The sequence below is a fragment of the Dipodomys merriami genome, unplaced genomic scaffold (assembly GCF_024711535.1).
Source record: "Dipodomys merriami isolate MVZ:Mamm:240054 unplaced genomic scaffold, mDipMer1.0.p SCAF_406, whole genome shotgun sequence".
Lineage (NCBI taxonomy): Eukaryota > Metazoa > Chordata > Mammalia > Rodentia > Heteromyidae > Dipodomys > Dipodomys merriami.
Window position 1 is genome coordinate 505,780 of NW_027205671.1, and position 24,090 is coordinate 529,869.

At 49.9% G+C, this 24,090-nt stretch overlaps 1 pseudogene; it reads left to right on the forward strand.

Annotated features, from left to right (window-relative positions):
* Positions 1–17,003: 17,003 nt before the first annotated feature.
* On the forward strand, positions 17,004–17,501 carry LOC138806724 (immunoglobulin heavy variable 7-4-1-like; annotated as a pseudogene).
* Positions 17,502–24,090: the final 6,589 nt, after the last annotated feature.

Consider the following 24,090-nt stretch of genomic DNA (forward strand, 5'->3'; position numbering starts at 1 on the left):
CCCCACCAAAAACATACATGTGATATTGTCACAAATACACAATGCATATGAACCAGAAAAACAAACAGGAAAGCTTGACAGTGACAAATGATACACCAGAGCCCAGTGTCAGGTGTCACCATGAACCCTGGCCGTCTTGGTGGATGGTCAGAATAAAATAAAGTGCAGCAAAGCCACACCTGATCTCGGCTCAGGAAGGAGGCTCTGCAGAGCTGACAGATGAGCACCATTCTCCTGGAACACACCAGGAACTGTGGGCCCTCCTTGGCTGTGCAGGCCCAGACTAGGCATGGAGTTCATACCATGGGAGACACTGCCAGTGTGGAAACAAATTGACCATTGTTTTACATTCTTGCCTGTGCACAAGGAGGTCACACACGTATTGAACTTTGTGTTTTGTGTGATCAAAAATGCTGACAGAATGATCACCAGGCACAATGGCAGAGTGAGAGGACGTGTGTGTCCCTCTGCACCCCAGACAGCTCTCAATGTCCTCACACTCTGCCACAGGCTCCCAAGGAGCTGCAGGTACAGTGTGAACCACAGCACATGGTCAGTGTGTCATGATGTCTCCAAGGTGACCATTGTCACCAAACTCCTCCAGCACAGTCACCTCTGCTCTGGGAGCCCAATCTCTAGACTTCCCCCCAGAGCTGCTTTATAGCAGAGGACATGCAAATAGGACGTCCCTCTGCCCATGAAAACCAGCCCATCCCTGACCTGAGCTCTGTGAGCTGATTCCACCAGTGACTGAGCACAGACCAGCACCATGGAGCCGGGGCTGCGCTGGGTTCTCCTCGTTGCTCTGTTGAAAGGTGATTCATGGGGAGCAAGGGATGCTGAGTGTGCAAATGGACATGAATGGGAGGAACAGTGGATGTGTGTGACCATTACTGACCAGGATTCTCTGTGTTTGCAGGTGTGCAGTGTGAGGTGCAGCTGGGGGAGTCTGGGGGAGGCTTGGTGCAGCCTGGGGGGTCCCTGAGACTCTCCTGTGCAGCCTCCGGATTCGACTTCAGTGGTTACTGGATGAGCTGGCTCCGCCAGGCTCCAGGAAAGAGGCCTGAGTGGCTTGGAAATATTAATCCAAGTGGTAGTAGCACAAACTACCCAGACTCTGTGAAGGGCCGGTTCACCATCTCCAGAGACAACAGCAAGAGCACACTTTACCTGCAGATGAACAGCCTGAGAGTGGAGGACACGGCCGTCTATTACTGTGCTAGACACACAGTGCAGGAAATCCAGTGTGGGCCACACACAAACCTCCCTGCAGGGCACTCAGCACCAGCAGGGGGCGCTGGGCACAGCTTGGAGACGGGTCAGCTCAGGAGCAGCTGCACACAGAGCCCAGGGCTGCTCTCCTGCTGTCTGCCCTGCCTCTGTGTCCACAGTGTGACAGCATCTCTCCTGAGTTCATGACCCGCACTCCTCTGGGATGTCTCCAGTCCTTTGCTGTGACTTTAAGAATGAACAGAGTATCACGGTGAAAGCAAAAATGGCTCTGCAGTGGTGACCAGTATTTGATCCTGAAGAAACTCAGGGACCCTGGAGACCCCATGAGACTCAGGACAAAGAACCCAGGATTCACAGAGTTGGAATTTGTTCTGTGAACAAGAGGCACAGTTACTCATTCCTGTAATCCTAGAGACTTGGGAGGAGGAGAGAAAAATGATTTTGAGGACCTCATCTCTATCAATAAGCTGAGTGTGGCAGCTATTTCCTGTGATTCCAGCTACACAGAATTCAAGTGTGGAATCACTGTCTGGAGCCTGCCTCAGGCCAAACCACAGCACACTAACAGATAATTAATAAAATCAGAAAAGCTGCAGGAAGGGCTAACGTGGGAGTTGTGTGGCTAACAAAAGAGGCCCTGAGTCCAAAATAAGGGAGAGAGAGAGAAAGAGAGAGAGAGAGAGATGGAAACAGAGACAGCACAGCTCATTGACTCAGGAATATTAACAAGCCTCAAACACTGGCTTTCTCCCTCACCTGTAGCACTGGGCATGGGGCTTCAGATTCTTCCATTGATTTATTTTCTTCGTCTGTAATTCTCATATTCTCAGCCTCATTTTCTCTTTGTCCAACCACCAAATGTACTTGGGGACCCAAGTCATAAAACACAGGGTTCAGCCATACCACTGCCCATGGCACCCTGGGAAATGTTGGTGGACTCCTCAGTGTCCCCTGACCAGGGCCTCTTGCTGTCATCCATGGGGATGTGGAAGTGGACACGAGGGGTCTGGGTTGGACTGGACAGACAACAGGCCATGTGCATGTAGACTGACCTTGCTGGGCCCCATCTCTCCTGGGTTTCCTCCATCACGATGGCTCTGGAGTCCTGTGGATGTCCCGTCTGGGATGGAGGCCGGGTCCCTGTGGCTCCGTCATGAGCACTGTCACTGTGCACGCGCATCGTGGGCACGAGGGGCTGGGCCAGGTGATCTCACAGCAATCTGACTGAGCTCCCTGCATCCCGGACGCCACCACCTGCTCAAACAGGTCCTTGTTTATTTCTCCATTACATCCTGATCAGAGAAGAGAAAGCTTCACTTCCTGAACAAGAACCTGTGTGTGCACTCTACAGGCTTTAGGAAGAAGACTTCCGAGTTCTGAGGTTTTCTCTGGACAGTTTTTGTGGATAATGAGACAAATCATTCAACTCCATTACTCTGTCCATGTGGAAACTGTGGTGTCTTGGGTCCTCATTTGGATGTGAAAACTCATCAGGAGGAGCTGGTATCGCGTCGCACGGCACTAATCATTGTAAAAAGATGAAGAAAGGAAAGATTTCACCAAAACAAAATCATCAATACTTTAGAGCATGTGTCTTCTTAGACTATTAGTCATTTAACAATGTATAACTGTATTGAATAATAACCAGTACCTGTTAACGTATGTCCTTTATAATAATAACTAAAATAATTAATTAGTAAACAAATGCATTGGCCCTGCCTCTGCTCTTCCTGCCCCAGCTCTCCTCTGTGTCTGCCCTACTTCTGCTTATCCCCTGACAGTCTCCCAGGGACTTCTCCATGTCTGTGTCTGTAGTCATCCTTGACTGTCTGGATCAGATGTTCTGCTTTCCACTGTGAGGTTTACTTAAACATAGGGAGACTTCACTTCAACAGAGCACGGAGAATAACACATTGGGGAAACTGACTTTGCCATGATCTCCAAGATCAGATCTGAGGAAGGCTAGAGATGAAAAACACAAATCCACCGAAGCCTAATGGAAAATGCTGCCAACAAATCTCCCAGAAACATTGAGACATAATGAAACATATATACAGATATACAGAATTCAAGAATATTAGAAAACACATTTACTATCATATCACATGTAACCTATACATCAATGTATTACTAGATTTTAGGCAACTAGCAGCAGCTTAGGCTAGCTACCATCATCTACGTGAACATGCCAAGGTGTGTGATGCTATGATATTACAACTATGTCACTAAATAATAAGAATGTTTTATCTGCACCATAATCCTGTGGGACACCTTTTATATATCCTGATCATCACTGCCCAAACATTGTTGTGAGCTGACCTGCTCACAGCTACGTGTTCTGAACGGGAAGTTGGCAAGATGCAAGGCAAAGGCCATTCTGATGTTTCTCAGATAGAACTTAGGGACAGGGCAGTGGAGCATGGAGCACAGGACATCCTGGGGAGAACGTAGCAGAGGAAGGCTGAGATTAAAGTAAAGGTCCAAAAAGAGAAGAACAGATAAAGGAAATGGGAAAGCTGTGGACAATGGAATAGAACTAACCCACAGACTGGGAGAGAGACTGTCATTTCTGATAGCTGTAAAGAGAGTTAGATTAAAGGAAAGAAACCAACCATAGAAACACCAGTATCACATTATGTCTTATTTCCAATAACTAGTATATGTCTGAGACAAACAGAAACTATCAGAGAAGTTGATGTTAGGTGAAATGAACCCCAAGATAAGGATTCAAATGTTTTTTCTTTCTTTTGCTTGTTTCTAACATATTTATTAGATGATTTTCTGTTGCTTTGTATGTCCCTCCCCCACAGTATAACCCCTGCTTTCACTGTATTTGATGTTGGTATAATTTGTGGAAGGGAAGGAAAAAATCATTTAATTAGGGATCCAGGTGGACACATTGCAACAATGAGCTGTGCAAGAACAATGGCAGAGTGAGAGGACGTGTGTGTCCCTCTGCACCCCAGACAGCTCTCAATGTCCTCACACTCTGCCTCAGGCTCCCAAGGAGCTGCAGGTACAGTGTGACCCACAGCTCATGGTCAGTGCGTCATGATGTCTCCAAGGTGACCATTGTCACCAAACTCCTCCAGCACAGTCACCTCTGCTCTGGGAGCCCAATTTCTAGACTTCCCCCCAGAGCTGCTTTATAGCAGAGGACATGCAAATAGGACGTCCCTCTGCCCATGAAAACCAGCCCATCCCTGACCTGAGCTCTGTGAGCTGATTCCACCAGAGACTGAGCACAGACAAGCACCATGGAGCTGGGGCTGCGCTGGGTTCTCCTCGTTGCTCTGTTGAAAGGTGATTTATGGGGAACAAGCGAAACTGAGTGTGCAAATGCACATGAGTGGGAGGAACAGTGGATGTGTGTGACCATTGCTGACCAGGATTCTCTGTTTGCAGGTGTGCAGTGTGAGGTGCAGCTGGTGGAGTCTGGGGGAGGCTTGGTGCAGCCTGGGGGGGTCCCTGACACTCTCCTGTGCAGCCTCTGGATTCACCTTCAGTAGCTATGGCATGAGCTGGGTCCGCCAGGCTCCAGGGAAGGGGCTGGAGTGGCTCTCATACATCTATGATAGTAGTAGCACATACTACGCAGACTCTGTGAAGGGACGCTTCACCACCTCCAGAGACAACAGCAAGAGCACACTTTACCTGCAGATGAACAGCCTGAGAGTGGAGGACACGGCCGTCTATTACTGTGCTAGAGACACAGTGCAGGAAATCCAGTGTGGGCCAGACACAAACCTCCCTGCAGGGCGCTCAGCACCAGCAGGGGGCGCTGGGCACACACTAAGGTCATGCTCAGTCAGCACCAGCAGGGGGCGCTGGGCACACACTGAGGTCATGGCAGTCACAGGAGCAGCTGTGGAGCTCAGGCCCTGACTCCTCTGTGTGTCTGGCCTCTCCACAGGACACAGCGTCCCCCACAGAGCTGTCTAGGGTGTTAAGGGCTCCATACTGGGTGAGGACATTGCTCTCCAATTCCACTGGTTTCTCTCCATCTGCAGAGATCCTGAGCAGAGTCCATCTGGCCTTCCCCATGCTGTCCTTCGTCTTCCTAGAGGAAGAGCAGACACTCGCTGCTCACTTTTTTTTTTTTTTTTGGTAGGATCTTGGGCTGGAACTCTGGGCCTGGACGCTGTCCTTCAGCTCTTCAGCTCAAGGCAAGCACTCTACTGCTTAAGTCACATCACCACTTCTGGTTTTCTTGTGGTTTATTCTCCAATAAAGTCCCTGAGAGTTTCAGGGACTTTCTTGCCTGGGCTGGCTTTGAACCACCATCCTCAGATCTCAGCCTCCTGAGTACCTGGGTTTGCAGGCATTAGCAAGGGACACTGTGCTCATACTTACTTGTTTACACTCAGCCTCTGCTAGACCGTGGAAATACTTCCTGTGAGTCACAGACATCTTCCTGATGCCTGGAATGCCAAGGAGGCCTTTGTTTCCTTGGTGGCCATTCCTGGGTGTAGGACATCGTGATGCGGTCAGGATGTTGTGAGGATGCTGCATCTGAACTCAGAACACACCGTGTCTCCCCATCTCCGGCACTGAGATGTCCTGTCCCAGCAGCTGTAGGAGTCACAGCCTTGCCTGCCCAAGCCCACACGCGGTCTCTGTCCCCTGCCTGCACCATGTAGGTAGCAGGGCTATCATGACTGATGGAGCCCGGTCCCACAGCCCCAGGGAAGCTGCTGGGAAGGACAGGAGACATCTTCAACTACAGCTGTCTCTCAGGAGTTGAGTCACAGTGTCTGAGCACAAAGCCAAGAAACAGATGTCCATGAGCTGAGCACAGTGACCACCAGGACCCAGCCATGGATTACTGTGCAAGAGACACAGTGTGAGTCCTGACACAGACTGTCCACCAGACCCTGAGCCTGAGCTGCGGAGGTGCTCAGGGCCAGCAGCCCTGGATCTCACCCCAAAAGCTGGGTGGGAGCTGGGTGTCAGGTTCTGTGACACTCCCTCCTCCCATTCCCAGGGTCCCTCTCGACACCTCCCCAGCACACACAGTCCCTCAGGACATGCCTGCCTTCCTTTGTTTCCTCTTCCTCACGTGCTCACTGGGGCACTGTGGGAGGGAAGGACTTCCTCTGTGTGTGGATGAGATGGGATCAGCCATCAGCTTCCTGTGGAGCACTGCCACTTCCTGTGTCCTTCTTCCCTGATGCCCACACCTGTCTCAGGTGAGCGGCCTCCCTTCCTCTTCCCCTCAGCCCCCGTGCTGTCCACTCTGTGGACACTCCTGCTTCACAGCGCACGGCAGCTGCTGATGGTCATTTCCACTCTGTCCACACCCTCAGGATGGAGGGGGATGGAGGACCACCTGAGCTCTCAGTCCCCAGCAGGGGCAGAGCAAGGGCAGAGAGGAAAGCCCTCCCACCCAGGGGTTTCCAGGGGTCTAACGGAGGCCCAAGTGTCTCTCAGGGGGTGTTCCAACATGGTTGACAATGCAGACTCAGTTGCACTAAAAATCCCTCGAACAAGAGTATCCTCAGCTAGGGACTGAAATGTGTTTACCTACGAGACCAGTAAATGTACGTGAAACAAAGAGACAATGTGATGCCCCAAGACTCCAGGCTTAAATGAGGAAGTGAGCCGAGTGCAGCCGTCTCCTGTCATGGGGACCATCCACAGAGGCCGAGGAGCCTTCATCCCGCCCTCTGCAGCCACCACAGCTGCCTGGCTCAAGGCACTGCCGACCTCGGCCTCTCTTTACACTGGGAGGTGGGCTTCAAACTGTAGACCTTTTTCTTCTTGGTTCTGTTTCTCCGTGGTTTGAATGGTGCTGTTTACCCTTTCATGATTCCTGGGCTCTTTCTGTCTTCCTATCTTCTGAGCACCATCTGTCATTTGGGACCCTGAGCCTTCTCACTGATGCAGGGAATTAGAAGAATGGAGGATGGTGCTAACCTCCTAGTTTGCTGTTTGTGGTACACTGATTTGAACTCCATGCTTTGCACTTGCTAATCCAATGATCTGCTGCAGATTCACACCTGCAGCACTGTTCAACATTGTTTATTTTTGAGATAGTAAATTTTTTCTGCAGAGGCAGACATCTGGATGGTGATTCAGAAGAGAGTAGAAAGCAGGGCGGGTGCTTTCCATGAATCTCCTGGATTCTCCCCATGGAAGCTGAGCATTCTGTCTTAGGACAGTCTCACAGAACTGCTTTTAAATCCCAGGCTCATGCCTGTAATCCTAGCTACTCAGAAGGCTGAGATCTGAGGATGATGGTTCCAAACAGCCTGGGCAGAAAAGTCCTCAGGAAACTCTTATCTCCAATTACCCACTCAGAAATGGCATGGCACTGTCTCTCAAAGTGGTAGAGCATTAGCCTTGAGCAAATGAACTCACAGACAGTGCCCACATTGTGAGTTCAACCCCCACCAACAACAAAGACATAAAAGGAAAGAAATCAGTTTGATCAACATGTGTCCATCAGTGTCACCCATTTAAACTTTCTCCCCATTCCCGCACAATTATATTTCTTCCTAAAATTTGAACCTAAACATCCACTAAGATATATTTGTATACTTTTAAATTGACACAACACATTTAGGAGAGATATCTTAATAATTTGATATGCTAAAGTAATGTGTAATGATAAAATTCAGATAAATATCATAAGCTTCCCTTCAGTGTTAAATTAATGCAAGACAATTTAACAGTGACCAGTACAAGAAAAATGAAATTATACTCAGCAATGGCGCATGTTTGGTTTTCTTATGTGCACATTTACGCAGGCTTCTGTGCAAATAGCAATAGTCTGAGGTCAAGCAAAGCAGCCTCGCTTCATCAGAAGACCTCCTGGGAAGGGCTGCAGAGCTCTGGCTGAGGGCCAGTGGCTGAAGCCTCTCTGTGGGTGCAGCAGGGAATTCCTGTGTGCTATGCACCCGGTGTGGAGTGGCTGCCTTATCTAATGGACTGAGAGGCTTTCTTTCTGCAACCACGGCGTGGCTGTGGCACAGGCCTGTGGTTGGGTTTCTGTGATCTTCCCCTGCAGGACGCTCAGCTGGGATCAAGGTGCACATTCTTTGCCCTGGCAGGCCTGAGAGGCACAGTCTCCAGGACAGCAGCCCACCAGGCCTCCAGCCTTCTGCCTTCTGCCTGGCGTCCCATCACTCCCACTGTACATGATTCCTGTCAACAATTCGACCTTACTTCCCAAGCTTCTTGCAACATATGTAAACACGAGGTCTATGGCAATGTGAGCTGTACACCACCACATCTCTAGTGCTCCACAGAAGTCCTCTCTACAGGAAAATTCCTAGGCCTGAGGGACACAGATCAACACACTGGCTGGAATCCAGGCCTTGAGGTTAGCTTCTCACAGCAGATCTGTCTCCACCTCCAAGTCCCTGGGGTCACAGCGAGGTCTTCAGCCATGTGTCCCACGGCGGAGCTGCCAGTCCCTCTGTGAGCACACCTGATGTCACCTGCTGACAGCTCAGCTCTCTTCCCCAGCAGGAGAGCTGCACACAGGTCAGAGCTCAGTGCCACAGTTTCTCCACCCTGACTGATTCTCTGCCATGTCCTGGGTCCCCAGACACTCCCTGTCGCTTCTCCTTTCCTCTCTTCCTCAGAATCTGCTCAGCTTTGTGTCAGTGGATCCTTGTTCATGGACAAAAGTGTTGTTCACCTTCAGCTCACCATCTTGTCCAGCACTAGGAATCACTGAAACCAATGACTTGAAAGACAGAAGCAAGGAAACTGTCAAAGGGTTGATAAAACAATTTGAAGAAGACAAGGCATTTGTCCATAATTACCAAATACACATTTACCTATGAGCACATTGTTATGGATTGTGAATTGAGATTATTATTATTGACATTAACAACACAGAAGATATTGTTACAAATAAATGCACATAAACAGGATAAACAAACCAGAAAGCTAGACTATGACAACACCAGAGCGCACTGTCAAGCGTATGCCTAAATCCTGGCTATCTTGGTTTGTGGTCAGAATGAAGTAAAGTGTGGCAAAGCCACACCTGATCTCATCTCAGGAAGGAGGCTCTGTGAGCTCACAGATGAGCACCATTCTCCTGTAACACAGCAGGGAACTGTGGGCCCTCCTTGGCTGTGCAGGCCCAGACCAGGCATGGAGCTCATACCATGGAAGATGCTGCCAGCGTGGAAACGCATTCACCATTGTGTTACACTCTTGCGTGTGCACTAGGAGGTCACAGGCATGTTGCACTTTGTGTTTTGTGTGATCAGAAATGCTGACAGAACGATCACCAGGCACAATGGCAGAGTGAGAGGACATGTGTGTCCCTCTGCACCCCAGACAGCTCTCAATGTTCTCACACTCTGCCTCAGGCTCCCAAGGAGCTGCAGGTACAGTGTGAACCACAGCACGTGGGCAGTGCGTCATGATGTCTCCAAGGTGACCATTGTCACCAAACTCCTCCAGCACAGTCACCTCTGCTCTGGGAGACCAATCTCTAGACTTCCCCCCAGAGCTGGCTTTATAGCAGAGGACATGCAAATAGGATGTCCCTCTGCCCATGAAAACCAGCCCAGCCCTGACCTGAGCTCTGTGAGCTGATTCCACCAGTGACTGAGCACAGACCACCACCATGGAGCTGGGGCTGCGCTGGGTTCTCCTTGTTGCTCTGTTGAAAGGTGATTTATGGGGAGCAAGGGATACTGAGTGTGCAAATGACATGAATGGGAGGAACAGTGGATGTGTGTGACCATTGCTGACCAGGATTCTCTGTGTTTGCAGGTGTGCAGTGTGAGGTGCAGCTGGTGGAGTCTGGGGGAGGCTTGGTGCAGCCTGGGGGGTCCCTGAGACTCTCCTGTACAGCCTCCGGATTCTCCTTCAGTACTTACTTGATGAGCTGGATCAGCCAAGATCCGGGGAAGAGGGGCTGGAGTGGCTTGGAGAAATTAATACAGGTGGTGGTAGCACACGGTACGCAGACTCTGTGAAGGGCGGTTCACCCTCTGCAGAGACAACAGTCAAAGCACGCTGTACCTGCAAATGAGCAGCCTGAGAACCGAGGACACGGCCCTGTATCACTGTGCAGGGCTCAGTGAGAGGAGCCAGTGGGGCCCAGACACACAGTGCGGCGGCCTAGGCCAGCAGGCGCTGAGCCGCGTCAGCTGCAGGGGTGGCGAGGAGGTGGCCCTGGGGTCTGGCCGCACCCTCCCAGGGCTGCAGGACCCAGCTGGGGTCTCCCTGCGCTGCTGCACGGACACAGAGGCTGGCTCCTTCCATCTGAACGCCAGGCAGGGCCCGACAGAGCAGCGAGGCCCCGGCTCCGGCTCCGGCAGCGCTGGCTGCGCACAGGCCAGGGCGGGTCTGGAGCGCTCAGGGCTCCGGGTGCTGCTCTCCCGCAGGTCAGCACAGAGACTCCGGCTTCCTGCTGAGCACAGACTGGCCCGGCTGTGGGAGCGGCGACCGCGGACTCCGGAGCCCGCGCGGACAGGACCGGCCTCCGTCCTCCCGCCCAGGCCGCGCTCACAGACCCGGGTGGGCCCGGTGCGCGCGCAGCAGGGCCCGGCTGACGTCAGCACCCGCGCTCCCCTCCCTTCTCGAGTGCGCAGCCGCACTGGGCTGCGCGTGCGCCCTGGGCTCCCCTCGCTCTGGCGCGTCTTCCCGCGGTGCCCGTGGCTCGTCGTCTGGAGGCGGTGGCGGCCCCGGGCGGCGAGCACGGCCGGCGCGTCCTCCTGCTCGGTCACAGGACGCGGCCGTGCTCGGGGAGGACGGGAGGACGGCGGACGGGCGATGGCGGCGAGCGCGCTGTCCGTCCGTCCGTCCGTGCGGAGCCGCACCTCGGGTCGCGGGGTGTGGACAGTGGCCATCTGGGCGCCGCTCCGAACCACGCTCACCTGTGTCCTTGTGTCCTGCTCAGCTCAGCGGGACCGGTCTGCGCATGCTCTGTGGATGCAGAGGCGCTCAGCCCTGTCCACGTCAGCGTATGTATCTATACACCTTATTCACAAATGCATGTCCCTAGTGTGTGCGCACACGCGCGCACATATGTAGACATGCATTAATCTCATTGTGTATTCATAAACAATTGCATCTAGATAGAAACATGAACTCTGCATTCTAGGGGATCTAGATAATTCTAACTCAAACGACACATTTACCATGGAAGGATACCCATATATATATTCACAGTGTACACACACACATATATATTCACAGTGTACACACACACACATATATATTCACAGTGTACACACACACACACACACACACACACACTTCCATCACCGGCTGGAAGAGGCGGTCTCCATACCCCTCTGGGGTCCTTCACAGGTGAATTCATTCTCCCTCCTGACGGGCACTGGGCTGTACAGCAAAGACTCTACTCTGAGTGGAGGCTGTTGGCCTTGCTGCTGTGCCCAGCTCTCTTCAGACATTGGACGCCCCACTGGACAGGACACTCTCAGCCTTGCTCATGGGGCCCTGGACAGGGTGCTGACCCGTGTCCTGGACACAAGGTGATTTCCTCAATTGTTCTGTGGTGGAGTCTGGAACTGAACATGAGGCAGTCCTGCAATGGAGCCCCTACACAGGTGAGGCCCAGCCTCCTTCCCCAAGTGGAGCCCTCCATGAGCAGCCTGGACGGAGCCCCAACAAACACAGGACCAGGGACCCCCAATCCTAAATGGTACCCACAGGGTTTCTCAGAGAGTGGTCAGCTTAGTGAGCAGGTCAACCAGGAACAACAGGAACTCGAGCACCTGTGACCAACACTGACCATCTGTGAGCACTGCAGAGTTCTGTTTGTGAAAACAGGAATGAGATGTGGCCATATTGACAGCACAGGTTCCTGAGGGAGGCTGTGCAGACCTGAGTCCATCCACCATGGTTCCCCTGGGCTCCGAGTTCAGTGAGGTCACACACAGCCCCACACATCAGAGGGCCGCCTCCCTCCCCTTCTCTCTCACCCTGGGTCACTTCTTGAGCTAACAAGCACCTGCTTCATGAATATGCAAACAAGCAGCATCTGCGGTGGACAACATAGACAACTGCTTCCCAAAGCAGCCTGCCATCACCTCTCCTGTGACAACCAGAGCTCAGAGCCCAGGATGCACCTGAACTGGAGCTTCCTCTTCTTGGTGGCTGCAGCTACAGGTGAGCGCTGCCCAGGACCAGCCCCAAGGGTCCAGACCCTCATTAGAGAGTTCATACCTCCCTCTCCTCTGCAGGTGTCCACTCCCAGGTCCAGCTGGAGCAGCCTGGGGCTGAAGTGAGGAGACCTGGAGAGTCGGTCAGGCTGGCCTGCAGGGCCTCTGGATACACCTTCACTAGCTATTATATGCACTGGGTGAGGCAGAACGCAGGACAGGGGCTTGAGTGAATTGGAAGGATCGATCATAGATATGGTGAGACCAAATACACTCAGAAGTTCCAGGGCAAGGTCTCCCTGACTGCAGACACCTCCTCCAGCACAGCATCCCTGGAGCTGAGCAGGCTGACAGCGGAAGACTCGGCCATGTACCACTGTGCGAGGCACAGTGTGCACACCCACATCCTGATTGTGTCAGAAACCTGAGGCAAGGCAGCTGCCTCGGGCTGTAAGGAGAAGGCTGATTCCCTGAGCGCTGCTTAGAACACAGAGATGATTCTGAGCCAAGTGCTGCAGACCCAAGCCCATTCTGAGTGAGGGAAATGTTCCACCCATCCCATTCTCAGAAAACACAGACAGCAAGGGGTTCCCAGTGAATAAAGCCAGGCAAACACTATCAGCTAATAGTCATGTGAACACATTTTCCAGTCAACTGATCCCCTAGTATAGAGCATTTAGCATAAAAGGATGCTCTAATTTGTTACGGGTTTTTCTGCATCAAGATGATCATTTTTTTTGTTCTAGATATACACAAGCATACAAAGCTGTATAGACATGCACACATGTAGATATGTGTAGTATAAATGTATTCCACATATGTTTCATATGTGTGTATATGTTGCTCTAATGTGTACTCTATAACTTCACACATTTATATACATATACAAATCTAATTTGCTTTCATGTAGTTTCTGTCTATATGTACATGTTCATATGCAAATCTGCAATGTACAGTTACGTACACAAACACAGAGATTTATCGACCCTCTTATCACTGGAATATGAGGGGAGTTTTCATATTCCCTGCACTGTCCATCACCTGGGAAAACATCTAGAACCTGAAAGTCTGTTTCCTCTCATTTGGGTACTGTGAACCTAACTAGCCAGACAAGGGAGTACGGGCTCATCAAACCCTACTCTGCAGGGAATATTCACCTGGGACCTCTTCCCCTCCTCTTACATGTTCACTTCTCATGGGACGTCTTCTCATCCACTTAAACATTCACTTCACAATGGACCTCTTTTCTTCCCTTATACATTCACTTCACACAGGACCACTTTTCTCCCTTATACACTCACATAAAGAGAATAACCCCCATGCAAATATCAAACCAGAATAATTCACAAACCATATTTGATTAAATTCAGGTTCATCCTCATTGTAATATTTCTGCTTGTAGAGAACCTATTCTGCTACAATATGGAACATTGATCACACATTAAGTCTAAGTATAATTCTTGTGAAATACCCACAAAATAGGTGCCATTTTTATGTAGCACATTTTATTTAGCACCAGGTAGTGTCCATAACAAAATCCAGAGGCTAGATCAGAGAATTACACAGGTTCCTAGGCCTACCCATCCCCAGACTTCCCCAGAACCCAGAGGTGGGGTCATACATGGAGTAGAGTACATGGACCTACATGGATGTACCATGTCCTCCTACAGTCCCAGTGAACTTATCTGGGGTCATAACTGAATTGCAGTAAATGGAGTTACATGGGTGTACCAAGACCACACACAATCCTGTGACTTACCCAGATCATGAATGGACCAACAGCCATGCACCATCATCTCACAGTCCTGTCATGGTGCTGTGCTCTGCTACGTAAGGAAAATTGGTGAAAATGGTGGTCATGGAAACTAGCTGCACTTGAGAACCTCCATGATTTCCTGTCACGTGAACTCCCAAGTCTCCAAAGTGACTGGGTTGTGTGGGATCAGGTGGAATTCCTTCTTAGGAAAAATAAGAATGATGTCCAATGGTTAGAATGCCATCATTCTTAGAATGTATTCTGGTGAGCTTTGCATCCCCTGTGTCAGTTCTACACTGGACAAGTAGTGCAATTTCTGCTTGTATTAAATACACGTTTTCATATGCCTCGAGTCAAAGAAGCCTAACGTCTTCCTTCCATTTCCTAAAGATGAGAAATGATAAGAATTCAGAGTCATGAATTGAAGACAGCTCTCCAATACAAGGTAAGGGCCTCTCAACATGTGTGAGAGAACTGAGTTACATTTCCCAGAGGAGCAGCTCCAAATGGCCTGGCAGTGCCGGGCAGCCCATAGCAACTGCAGAGACCTGCAGAGAGGTTCCAAGTATTTGACTTCCCTCAGTGGTGAAGCAGAGAAGACCTTCAAGGGGAATGCCTTTCCTCTCCCTCCTGCCCAGCGAACCAAACAAACCTTGATCTGTGAAGTGACCCACCCAAGGGTGTAAACCACTATATTTCCTGAAAATAAAAGCCTTGGTCTAACTGAAGTCAAAGGATAAACGGTTTGTTCTATTTTATGTTACAAAAAAAGAACCATCTCCTGCATTGAAATAGTTTTCTTAAGAATGTATTTGGAAAGATGATGTCTTGAGGCTGGGGCATTGTGATCTAAGGAATGCCCCATGGGAGTCTTGTGGGTGGAACACTGTCCCAGCCCAGAATTGTGCCCTGTGTGCTTTGAGGAGACGCGGGTCCCAGCAGTCCTTGTGGAAGAGGGACTGGCTGTGCTGTCCTCTGACTCAAGGTCACACTGGCCTGTGACTGTGTTTTCCAACTCTAGGATAAACTTCCGTCTGCCACATGGAGCTCACAGTATTGTTACACGGGGCCGAGGACTTGTGGACAGACAAGCAGTGGTCAGGAGGTCACACGCTGGGTGCTCTGTGCCGGTGGATCTGCGCAGGTCCACGTGTGTGATTCGGAGGGATTGTGGCTGCAGGTGCCGACAGACGTGTTTCTCCTTGCCCATGTGTGCTGTCCAGGTGGGGTCAGAGTCAGGATCGGCCTGTGAACCCTTGAGGTCCCGTTGCTCACTGCTGGCCTCCAGCTCCATCAGGACCAGCGGTGCCTCTGGCATTGGCTTCACTGACTCATGAGGAGGGGCTGCACTGGACAGGAGACACGGTGACATCGAAGTCACCTCCACAGACACATGTGCACCTGAGACAGACAGCAGAGCCCCATCCTCCACACCACAGAGCTCTGCTGTCCACCTGGGGAGGATGTGGGCTTCAGACACCTGCAGGGCTAATGGCCACCAGCAGGGGGCGCCTGGCACACGCTGAGCTGGGCAGGGCCTGCTGTTCAGGCTCAGATGACATGTGTGTGCCTGTGCCAGTGAAATGTGTGTCCTGTTAACACTGGCTCAGATAGGAGCCAGGGCTAGAGGATCTCACCTGTGACCCCAGCTGTGGGGAGCCTGCAATCTGAGCAGTACAGTTTCAAGCCAGCTTGGTAAGAAATCAACGAGAATCCCGGCTCAGACGACACACCCAAAGCCAGAGAGGAAGCTGCTGCTCAAGGCATAGAGCTCCAGACGTGAGCACCAAACCTCATGGACAGCACCCAGGCCCCGGGGACATCACAGCACTGTCCACAGAGAAAGATATGGACAACAAATACATTGTATGCATGAATTAGAGTAGAATCATTGAACCATTAATGGGGGAAAAGAGAGGACAGTAGATCACAAAGGTGACTGTGATGAAGGCAAACTGCAGGAATATGTGAAGATATTGTGACAAACCTTGTTATGTGATCACTACTCACTAGTAAACATTAATAACCAGAGTCCCCAGCATGGCTCAAGGCAGACATACTGCCTGGTGAAAAGTAGCTCCTCTGTTCAATTAGTCCAGGAAAACAGGATGTATTCCCACAGTTTACTTTTCTTCTTTTTTGGGTCAACTTCATTCTGAGGATACAGGACCTTGACCAGGAGCTAAGGTGAAGCTCAGGTTTGGAGTTCTGGTCTCTGAAAAGGAGACACAGCTTTCTCCCTCACTGTCTCCCAGCACCTGTGACCGGCCTCTGCTCCCTGCATGTGCCATCAGTTTTAACATGGAGGCCCTGGGGTCACACACAAGTGACACAGAGGAAGGAGGAAGAAGAGGTACCACACACCCTGGATTAAATGCTGCTGGATAAACTGAAGGAAGCTCAGTGTGCTTCTCAGGACGCTGTCCTCACATAGACGGCACAGATTCATGTGAACCTACAGTGGACACCCCTGCCATCGGGAAATGGTGGATCTTCTCAAGAAGGAGATGACATCATCGGGTCTCCCTCCTGCCCTCACCTCCTCCACTCATGACTTATGGAAGGCCATCCGTGGGCCAGGGGGACTGTGGGTCCTGGGTGGTGGTGGTTCTGGGCTGACTGGGTCCCACCATCCCAGTTCATAGATCTGATATCAGGCAGGAGGCAGGGAACTCATGAGAACACTGGGACCTTGCACCCACCACAGAGGCCATTTGCACTTCTGCTGGGGTGGGATCTGTGCCTGGGTCTAAGGAGTCAGGAAAACCATGGGTAGATTAGCCCAGTAGGTGATAAGGGCAGGGCCATATGCAAATCTCCCAGGCCCAAAGAGTAGAAAGGCCAGGCTCCTCTGACTCATACACACAGGCCTGGCACTCCAGTCTCTATAGACCCTCGGTCCATATCCCCAGAGCATGGAGTGGACGTGGAGGCTCCTTCTCCTGCTGGTGGCCCCAGGTGAGGACCCCAGACCAGGGCTGCCAAGGACACAGAGGAGCTCCCGGCCCTAACTCCACTGTCTCCTCTATAGGAACCTACGCCCAGGTGCAGCTGGTGCAGTCTGGGCCTGAGCTGAAGAAGCCTGGAGTGGCCATGGAGATCTCCTGCAAGGCTTCTGGATACACCTTCACTAGCTATGCTATTCACTGGATGCGACAGGAGCCAAGAGGTGGCTTGCAGTGGATGGGGTGGATCAACACTATCACTGGAAATCTAGCCTACACTGAGGACTTCAAAGGACAATTCATCTTCTCCCAGAAACTTCTGTTAGCACAGCACATCTGCAGATCAGCAGCCTGAAGGCCGAGGACATGGCTGTGTACTACTGTGCAAGACTCGATGAGGAAACCACATCCAGAGGGTGTCAGAAACTGAGAGAGAAGCTGCTCCTGCTCACCAGACAGCAGCACTAGCTGCACACAGCCTGTGGTGGAGGTTGTGATTTAGAGCTGGGAAAGGTAGGAAAGAGAGCTTTGCTCATGTGCAGAATAATTTCACCAAGATGTTGACAGGTCCTGGAATGGGAGAGAAATTGATTGCAGCAGGCACTAATTTGTGGAGTGAACATTGCTACCCTAACAGCTCTCACCATAAAGACACTGAAGAGTCTATAGTGAAATCCTCTCTTAGGAGCTGAGACCTCGGACTCCATCGCTTGTAGTGCAAGAAGAGGACAGATCAGACAGCTCACTATGGAGACAGTACAGTGCTTCCTCATGTACAGTAGAGATCACACAGATCAGACAGCTCACTATGGAGACAGTACAGTGCTTCCTCAATACATTAAAAATAGATCTACTACATGAATCCTACATATGACTTCAGAGTATAAAGACAAAGAACAATTCCATGACTGCCTCAATTCCTTTTTACTCATTCTTTTCAAGGTGCTATTCACAGCAAAAGTATTCTCTCATCTTCCTATGTGCCAAGCAAGGGATTACAAAGTAATGATGCTGTTAAAATACCTTCCTTGCTGAATATATTGCACTATCAGATGACCAAAAGATTCCACCAAAGCCTTTGGATATGAGAAGTAATTTTCAGCAACACGGATAATCAGCATTAAAAATCAGCTCCTTCTCTTTTACCGGTACCCTAGTGACAAACAAATCAGGAAAACAGCCATTTACAAGACCATCAGAAAATAAATAAAATGCCCAGTATAAATATACCTAGGGACAGAAAGCCCTTTACAATGACAACTCTAAAACACTGACAAAAAGAATAGAAGGGGACAGTCTTATCAATCAAGGGAGTGGAATGACTTTAAATTACAAGGATAAGAGAACAGACATTGTTAAAATGGCCATATTACCAAAAGAGTTCTAAAGACTTGATCAACCTCCATCAAAAGCCCTATGGCCTTCTTCCCAGAAATGGAAAATGAAAGTGATGCTAAGAATCACGTGGAAGTACCAAAGACCTTGAGCAAAAGCTGCTGGAAATGGAACAAAAAATTAACGCCAGGAGCCAGTGGCTCACGCCTGTAATCCTAGCTACTCAGGAGGCTGAGATCTGAGGATGGCGGTTCAAAGCCAGCCCAGGCAGGAAAGTCCATGAAAATCTTATCTCCTTTAAACCACTAGAAAACCAGAAGTGGCGCTGTGGCTAAAGCGGTAGAGCACTCACCTAGAGCTGAAGAGCTGAGAGATAGCACCCAGGCCCGGAGTTCAAGCCCTATGACCGACAAAAAAAATAAAAATAAAATTAGAAACTTAATTCACATTTTGCCACTGAGGATAGAATAGCACTCAATTCCTACAGTAAACACATAATATGAAGAAGGGGAAGAAATCTTGGCCATACATGCATCTGACAGCGATGCATTAACAGGATACATGAATCCCTCAAATAATTAAACACCAGTACACACAATTTAATTAATAAATGCTTATAAGAATTGGTCAGACCTAAAATAAGAATCTACTATGCCCAATAACATATAACAGATATTCAATATCCTCAGCCATAAATGAAACACACATCATGACTGCACTGCATTCCAAAGGTACCCTGTCAATCATAAAGAGAACAAACAAGAACTGGCAAACCTGCAGGAAAAGAAACCTTCCGTGGTGCCCTCAGAATGTGAGCGAGTGCACTATGGGACTCAGAATTGAAAACCCTCCACAGACTAAAAGCCAAGCCACCAATGATCCTTCTCCTCACTCCTGCACACACCCAAGGGGTCTCTGGCAGTCTATGATATAGTGACCACACAGTTGTGTTTGTCTTGAACTGTCCACATAGGAAAGGTTTGGGGATCAGACTGGGTCCCTTCAATGGATTCCTCAAAGGATGAACCTAGAAAGTATGTTATGTATACAGAATGAAATTACTCAGCTATAAAGAGAAATAATGTATACAGAATGGAACTACTCAGCTATAAAGAGGAATGATGTATACAGAATGGAACTACTCAGCTATAAAGAGGAATGAACTTAAATCTCTGGAAGGAAAATTAAAAAAATAGAGAAGACTTTGTTGATGAGAATAAGCCAGACACCAAAGGAGTAATACTGCGTTTTTGTCTCTTAGGTAAACTAAAGATCTGGAGAAGATCAAAAGCATGAATATGAAATTGGAATGGCAATAGCATGCGGAAGCCAGCAACATTGGTAACAGGCAGGAGAGCGTGCAATCAAAGTGCATTACACACTCGTGTGAAAATGTCATAAGGAAACCCATTACTTGATACAATGAAGCTAATTTAAAAGAAAAAGTGGCCCAACACTGGTGGTTCACACCAGTCATCCTAACATTCAGAAGGCTAAGATTTGAGGATCACAGTTCAAAATTGCCCTATTTGAGAAATTTCATAAGACATTTATCTCCCATTAATCACAGACAAAGCCAGGAGTGGCGCTAGCCCTGAACAAACGGAGCTCAGGGAAAGAGTCCAGGCCCTGGTTCAAGGCCCAGGATTAGCTGGAGAAAAGAAGTAAACAGAAAACCTGACAGAGCAAAGAGATGAGCTTCGGCATGAACGCTGGAGTGGTCCAGGAGCTCTGATAAGAGACTGTGATGGAAAGAGGAAGCCAAGTGCAGCTCCCTGAGCTGAGATCTGAAAGGAGCCTTGGAGCAGCCACTCTGTCACAGACGCAGGGGTCAGGATGAGGGCAGAGTGGGGCATGAAAGGTGCGGGCACTGCGCAGACCAGGACGCCCTGGACAGACCCCTCCACACTGCCCTGCCTGCCCATGTGGCCACCTCAGTCTTCCCAGGGGTGACTCCTGTGTCCTGGCAGCGTGGGGCTCAGTGCTGACCCTGTACGGAGCTCGGGCCTCGGGTGTCACACGGTCTCTCTGCAGGACACAGAAACCAAGATGGATGTGTGGAGACCGTCTGATTCATGGATGGCTGGGGACAGGCAGAGACGACTAGAGAAATGGGGACAGCACAGGAAGACCACTGGACAGCATCCTCAGAACTATGGGCTCAGCACCCCAGAGAGGCAATGCCTAACTGACCTGTGGGGTGACCTGTGCTCAGTACTGCAGGTGACAAAGCTCAGTGAAAATCCAGCCTGGGAGAGCTGCAGACACACAGACCCCATGCACGGGGCTCCTTGCCCAGGTGTTCCCAGTACTGTATGTGTGTGTGTGTGTGTGTGTGTGTGTGTGTGTGTGTGTGTGTGTGTGCGCGCGCACGCACACGCACAAGAGAGAGAAACAGAGACAGAGACAGAGAGAGAGAGACCTCATGTATCCAAGTTCACACTTTGTGTGCACACCTGTACCCAGTACAGTATATAAATGAGTGAGCCCTTGTGTGTGCATGTCCACATTGTGTGCGTATACCTGTACACAGTACAATATATATGTGTGAGACCTCATGTATGTTCATCCACACTGTGTATGCACACCTGTACACAGTACAGTATATATGTGTGAGTCCTCCTATGTGCACGTCCACACTGTGTGCACCCAGCTGGAACTCAAGTCATGAAAAATCGCTCAGTCTCTCAGGCTACATGTCTCTCAGTTGATGTTGGATTTTGTTGGTAACTATGGTTACCCTTTCTTTCCCATCATCCCTCTGGGAGTGTCTGCCCTATTCCAGGCTCATGTTGTATTTACAACACACGTAACTTGTGACTCAACACTGTGTGATTCAGACAATAGCAAAACCTTGGAATCTGAATGTAAAATTAGCCCTGGGGGCACTAGTGCTTTTCTGCGGGTGCTATGGATAAATCATTTGGAAGGTACAATGGGAAAGGAGTCCAGGCCGAGGTGGGAAGCTATGGGGTGCGTGCCTTGGCTCCCCAACATTCATGACCTGGAATTTAACCCTTGCAGGGAAGCAGCCTGACTCAGGGATGGTGAGTGTCCTCCTGTCCCCTTGAGGAAGGGAGCTGATCTTTCCTTCCCATCCTGCAAGGGAAGGACGCAGGTGTCTCTCCTCTCCTGCTGTTGTTACAGGTCTCACTGGGAGACACATACAATAGACCCTATGGAGAGATCAAAGAGTACAGCTCTTCACAAAGACTAAGCCAAAGACCAACAAAGTAAGCACCAGAAAGAGGGTACTGGGAGTGGAGAGATGAGGGGCAAATGGTAGAAGAATGAAGGAGACAACGTGGAAAATGCAGGCAAGAATACAGTGCCTATGCCACAGAATTGACAACACTGAGCTAAGAGTGGGTCAAAGGGGAAAAGTGAGGAAGGAATGACACAGATCCACATGCCTTGAATCCACAAACTGCTTTGTTCAATGATGTCAGCATACATGTCCTGAACATTAAGCAGAGAGAGGGAAGAGGAGTTTTGAGGGGTGGGCAAGAATGTTGAAAGGGACGACATTGATCAAGCCTCAGTGTATTCATAAACTGCCTCACTGCACGGCAACACCTTTATAGAGCGACTTAAAGATCAATGTGTTTCATTTTTTATTTAATTTTTAAAAACTGTGGCTCAGTGGTAGAGTGCTTACCTCACATTCTTGAGGCCCTGGGTTCAATTACTCAGCACCACAAAATCAGAAAAAGCCAGAAGTGGTGCTGTGGCTCAAGTGGTTTTGCACTGGCCTTGAGCTGAAGAGCTGAGGGACAGCGCCCAGGCCCAGAGTTCAGCCCAGTTCATTTTGCACATACTGTCTGGTGAGTATCGCTGTTGTATTTGTTCATCCTTGTTCTAATTTTCATATGTACCCATAACACTCGCAAATACAAACACAGTAAGAAAGAATTCAAAAGGAAAAGGGAAATACAATTTTTAAAAATCAAATGGCTCAGCAATCTTGACTAACTGAAGGAGAGTTAAACTTCTTTAAAGAAGTTCATATTCACTTAGTGTTTAATGTAGAAGCCAATTGATTAGAGACATTTCAGTTTATCCACTGATCTAAAAAACTCTGCCTTCCACCTGCCCTCCACCTCTGTGCACTGCCCTCCTGAGACTTCTGCCCCAGAGCTGCTTTATAGCAGAGGACATGCAAATAGGACGTCCCTCTGCCCATGAAAACCAGCCCATCCCTGACCTGAGCTCTGTGAGCTGATTCCACCAGTGACTGAGCACAAACTACCACCATGGAGCTGGGGCTGCGCTGGGTTCTCCTTGTTGCTCTGTTGAAAGGTGATTCATGGGAGCAAGGGATACTGAGTGTGCAAATGGACATGGGTGGGAGGAACAGTGGATGTGTGTGACCATTGCTGACCAGGATTCTCTGTGTTTGCAGGTGTGCAGTGTGAGGTGCAGCTGGTGGAGTCTGGGGGAGGCTTGGTGCAGCCTTGGGTGTCCCTGAAACTCTCCTGTGCAGCCTCCGGTTTCACCTTCAGTGATTACTACATGCACTGGATCCGCCAGGCTCCAGGGAAGAGGCCTGAGTGGCTCTCATACATCAATAGTGATAGTAGTTACATAAAGTATGCAGAATCCGTGAAGGGCCGCTTCACCACCTCCAGAGACAACAGCAAGAGCACACTTTACCTGCAGATGAACAGCCTGAGAGTGGAGGACACGGCCGTCTATTACTGTGCTACAGACACAGTGCAGGAAATCCAGTGTGGGCCAGACACAAACCTCCCTGCAGGGCGCTCAGCACCAGCAGGGGGCGCTCGGCACAGCTTGGAGTTGGGTCAGCTCAGTAGCATCTGCACACAGAGCCCAGGGCTGCTCTCCTGCTGTCTGCCCTGCCTCTGTGTCCACAGTGTGACAGCATCTCTCCTGATTTCGTGACCCGCACTCCTCTGGGATGTCTCCAGTCCTCTGCTGGGACTTTAAGAATGAACAGAGTATCATGGTGGAAGCAAAAATGGCTCTGCAGTGTGGACCAGCATTTGATCCTGAAGAAACTCAGAGACTCTGGAGACCCCATGAGATTCAGGACTAAGATCCCAGGATTCACAGAGTTGGAATTTGTTCTGTGAACAAGAGGGAAAATCCTGGCATGGTGACTGGTGTCTGTAATCCTAGAGACCTGGGAGGAGGAGAGAAAAATGAGTATTTGTGGAGGCCAAATGCCCAAAACCTTAATGAGAACCCATCTCATCAGTAAGCTGCATGTGGCAGCTGTTTCCTGTGATTCCAGCTACACAGGAGGCAAGTGTGGAATCACTGTCTGGAACCTGCCCCAGGCAAAAACACAGCACAGTACCAGAAAATGTCTAAAATTAGAAAAGTAGGAACATCATTAAAGTAGCATAGCAGGTGTGTGACTAACAAAAGACATCCTGAGTTCAAAACAATACGAGGTGGGGGAAGAGACAGAGAGGGAGACCGAAAGAGAGACAGAGACAGACAGACAGAGAGAGAGAGAGCGCACAGCCCATTGACCAATGACTCTTAACAGGCCTCAAATGCTGCCCTCCTTCCTCCACCTGTGGCACTGCTCAGGGGTTCAGAACTGACCTGACAGAATTGCTACAATCACTCACTTTCTGACTCAGTGATTCACAGCCTCCTTTTCTCTTTGTCCAACCTCCAAATGTACTTGGGGACTCAAATCATAAAACACAGGGATCCGCCATATCTCTGGAGCTCAGTCCATGGCCCCCTG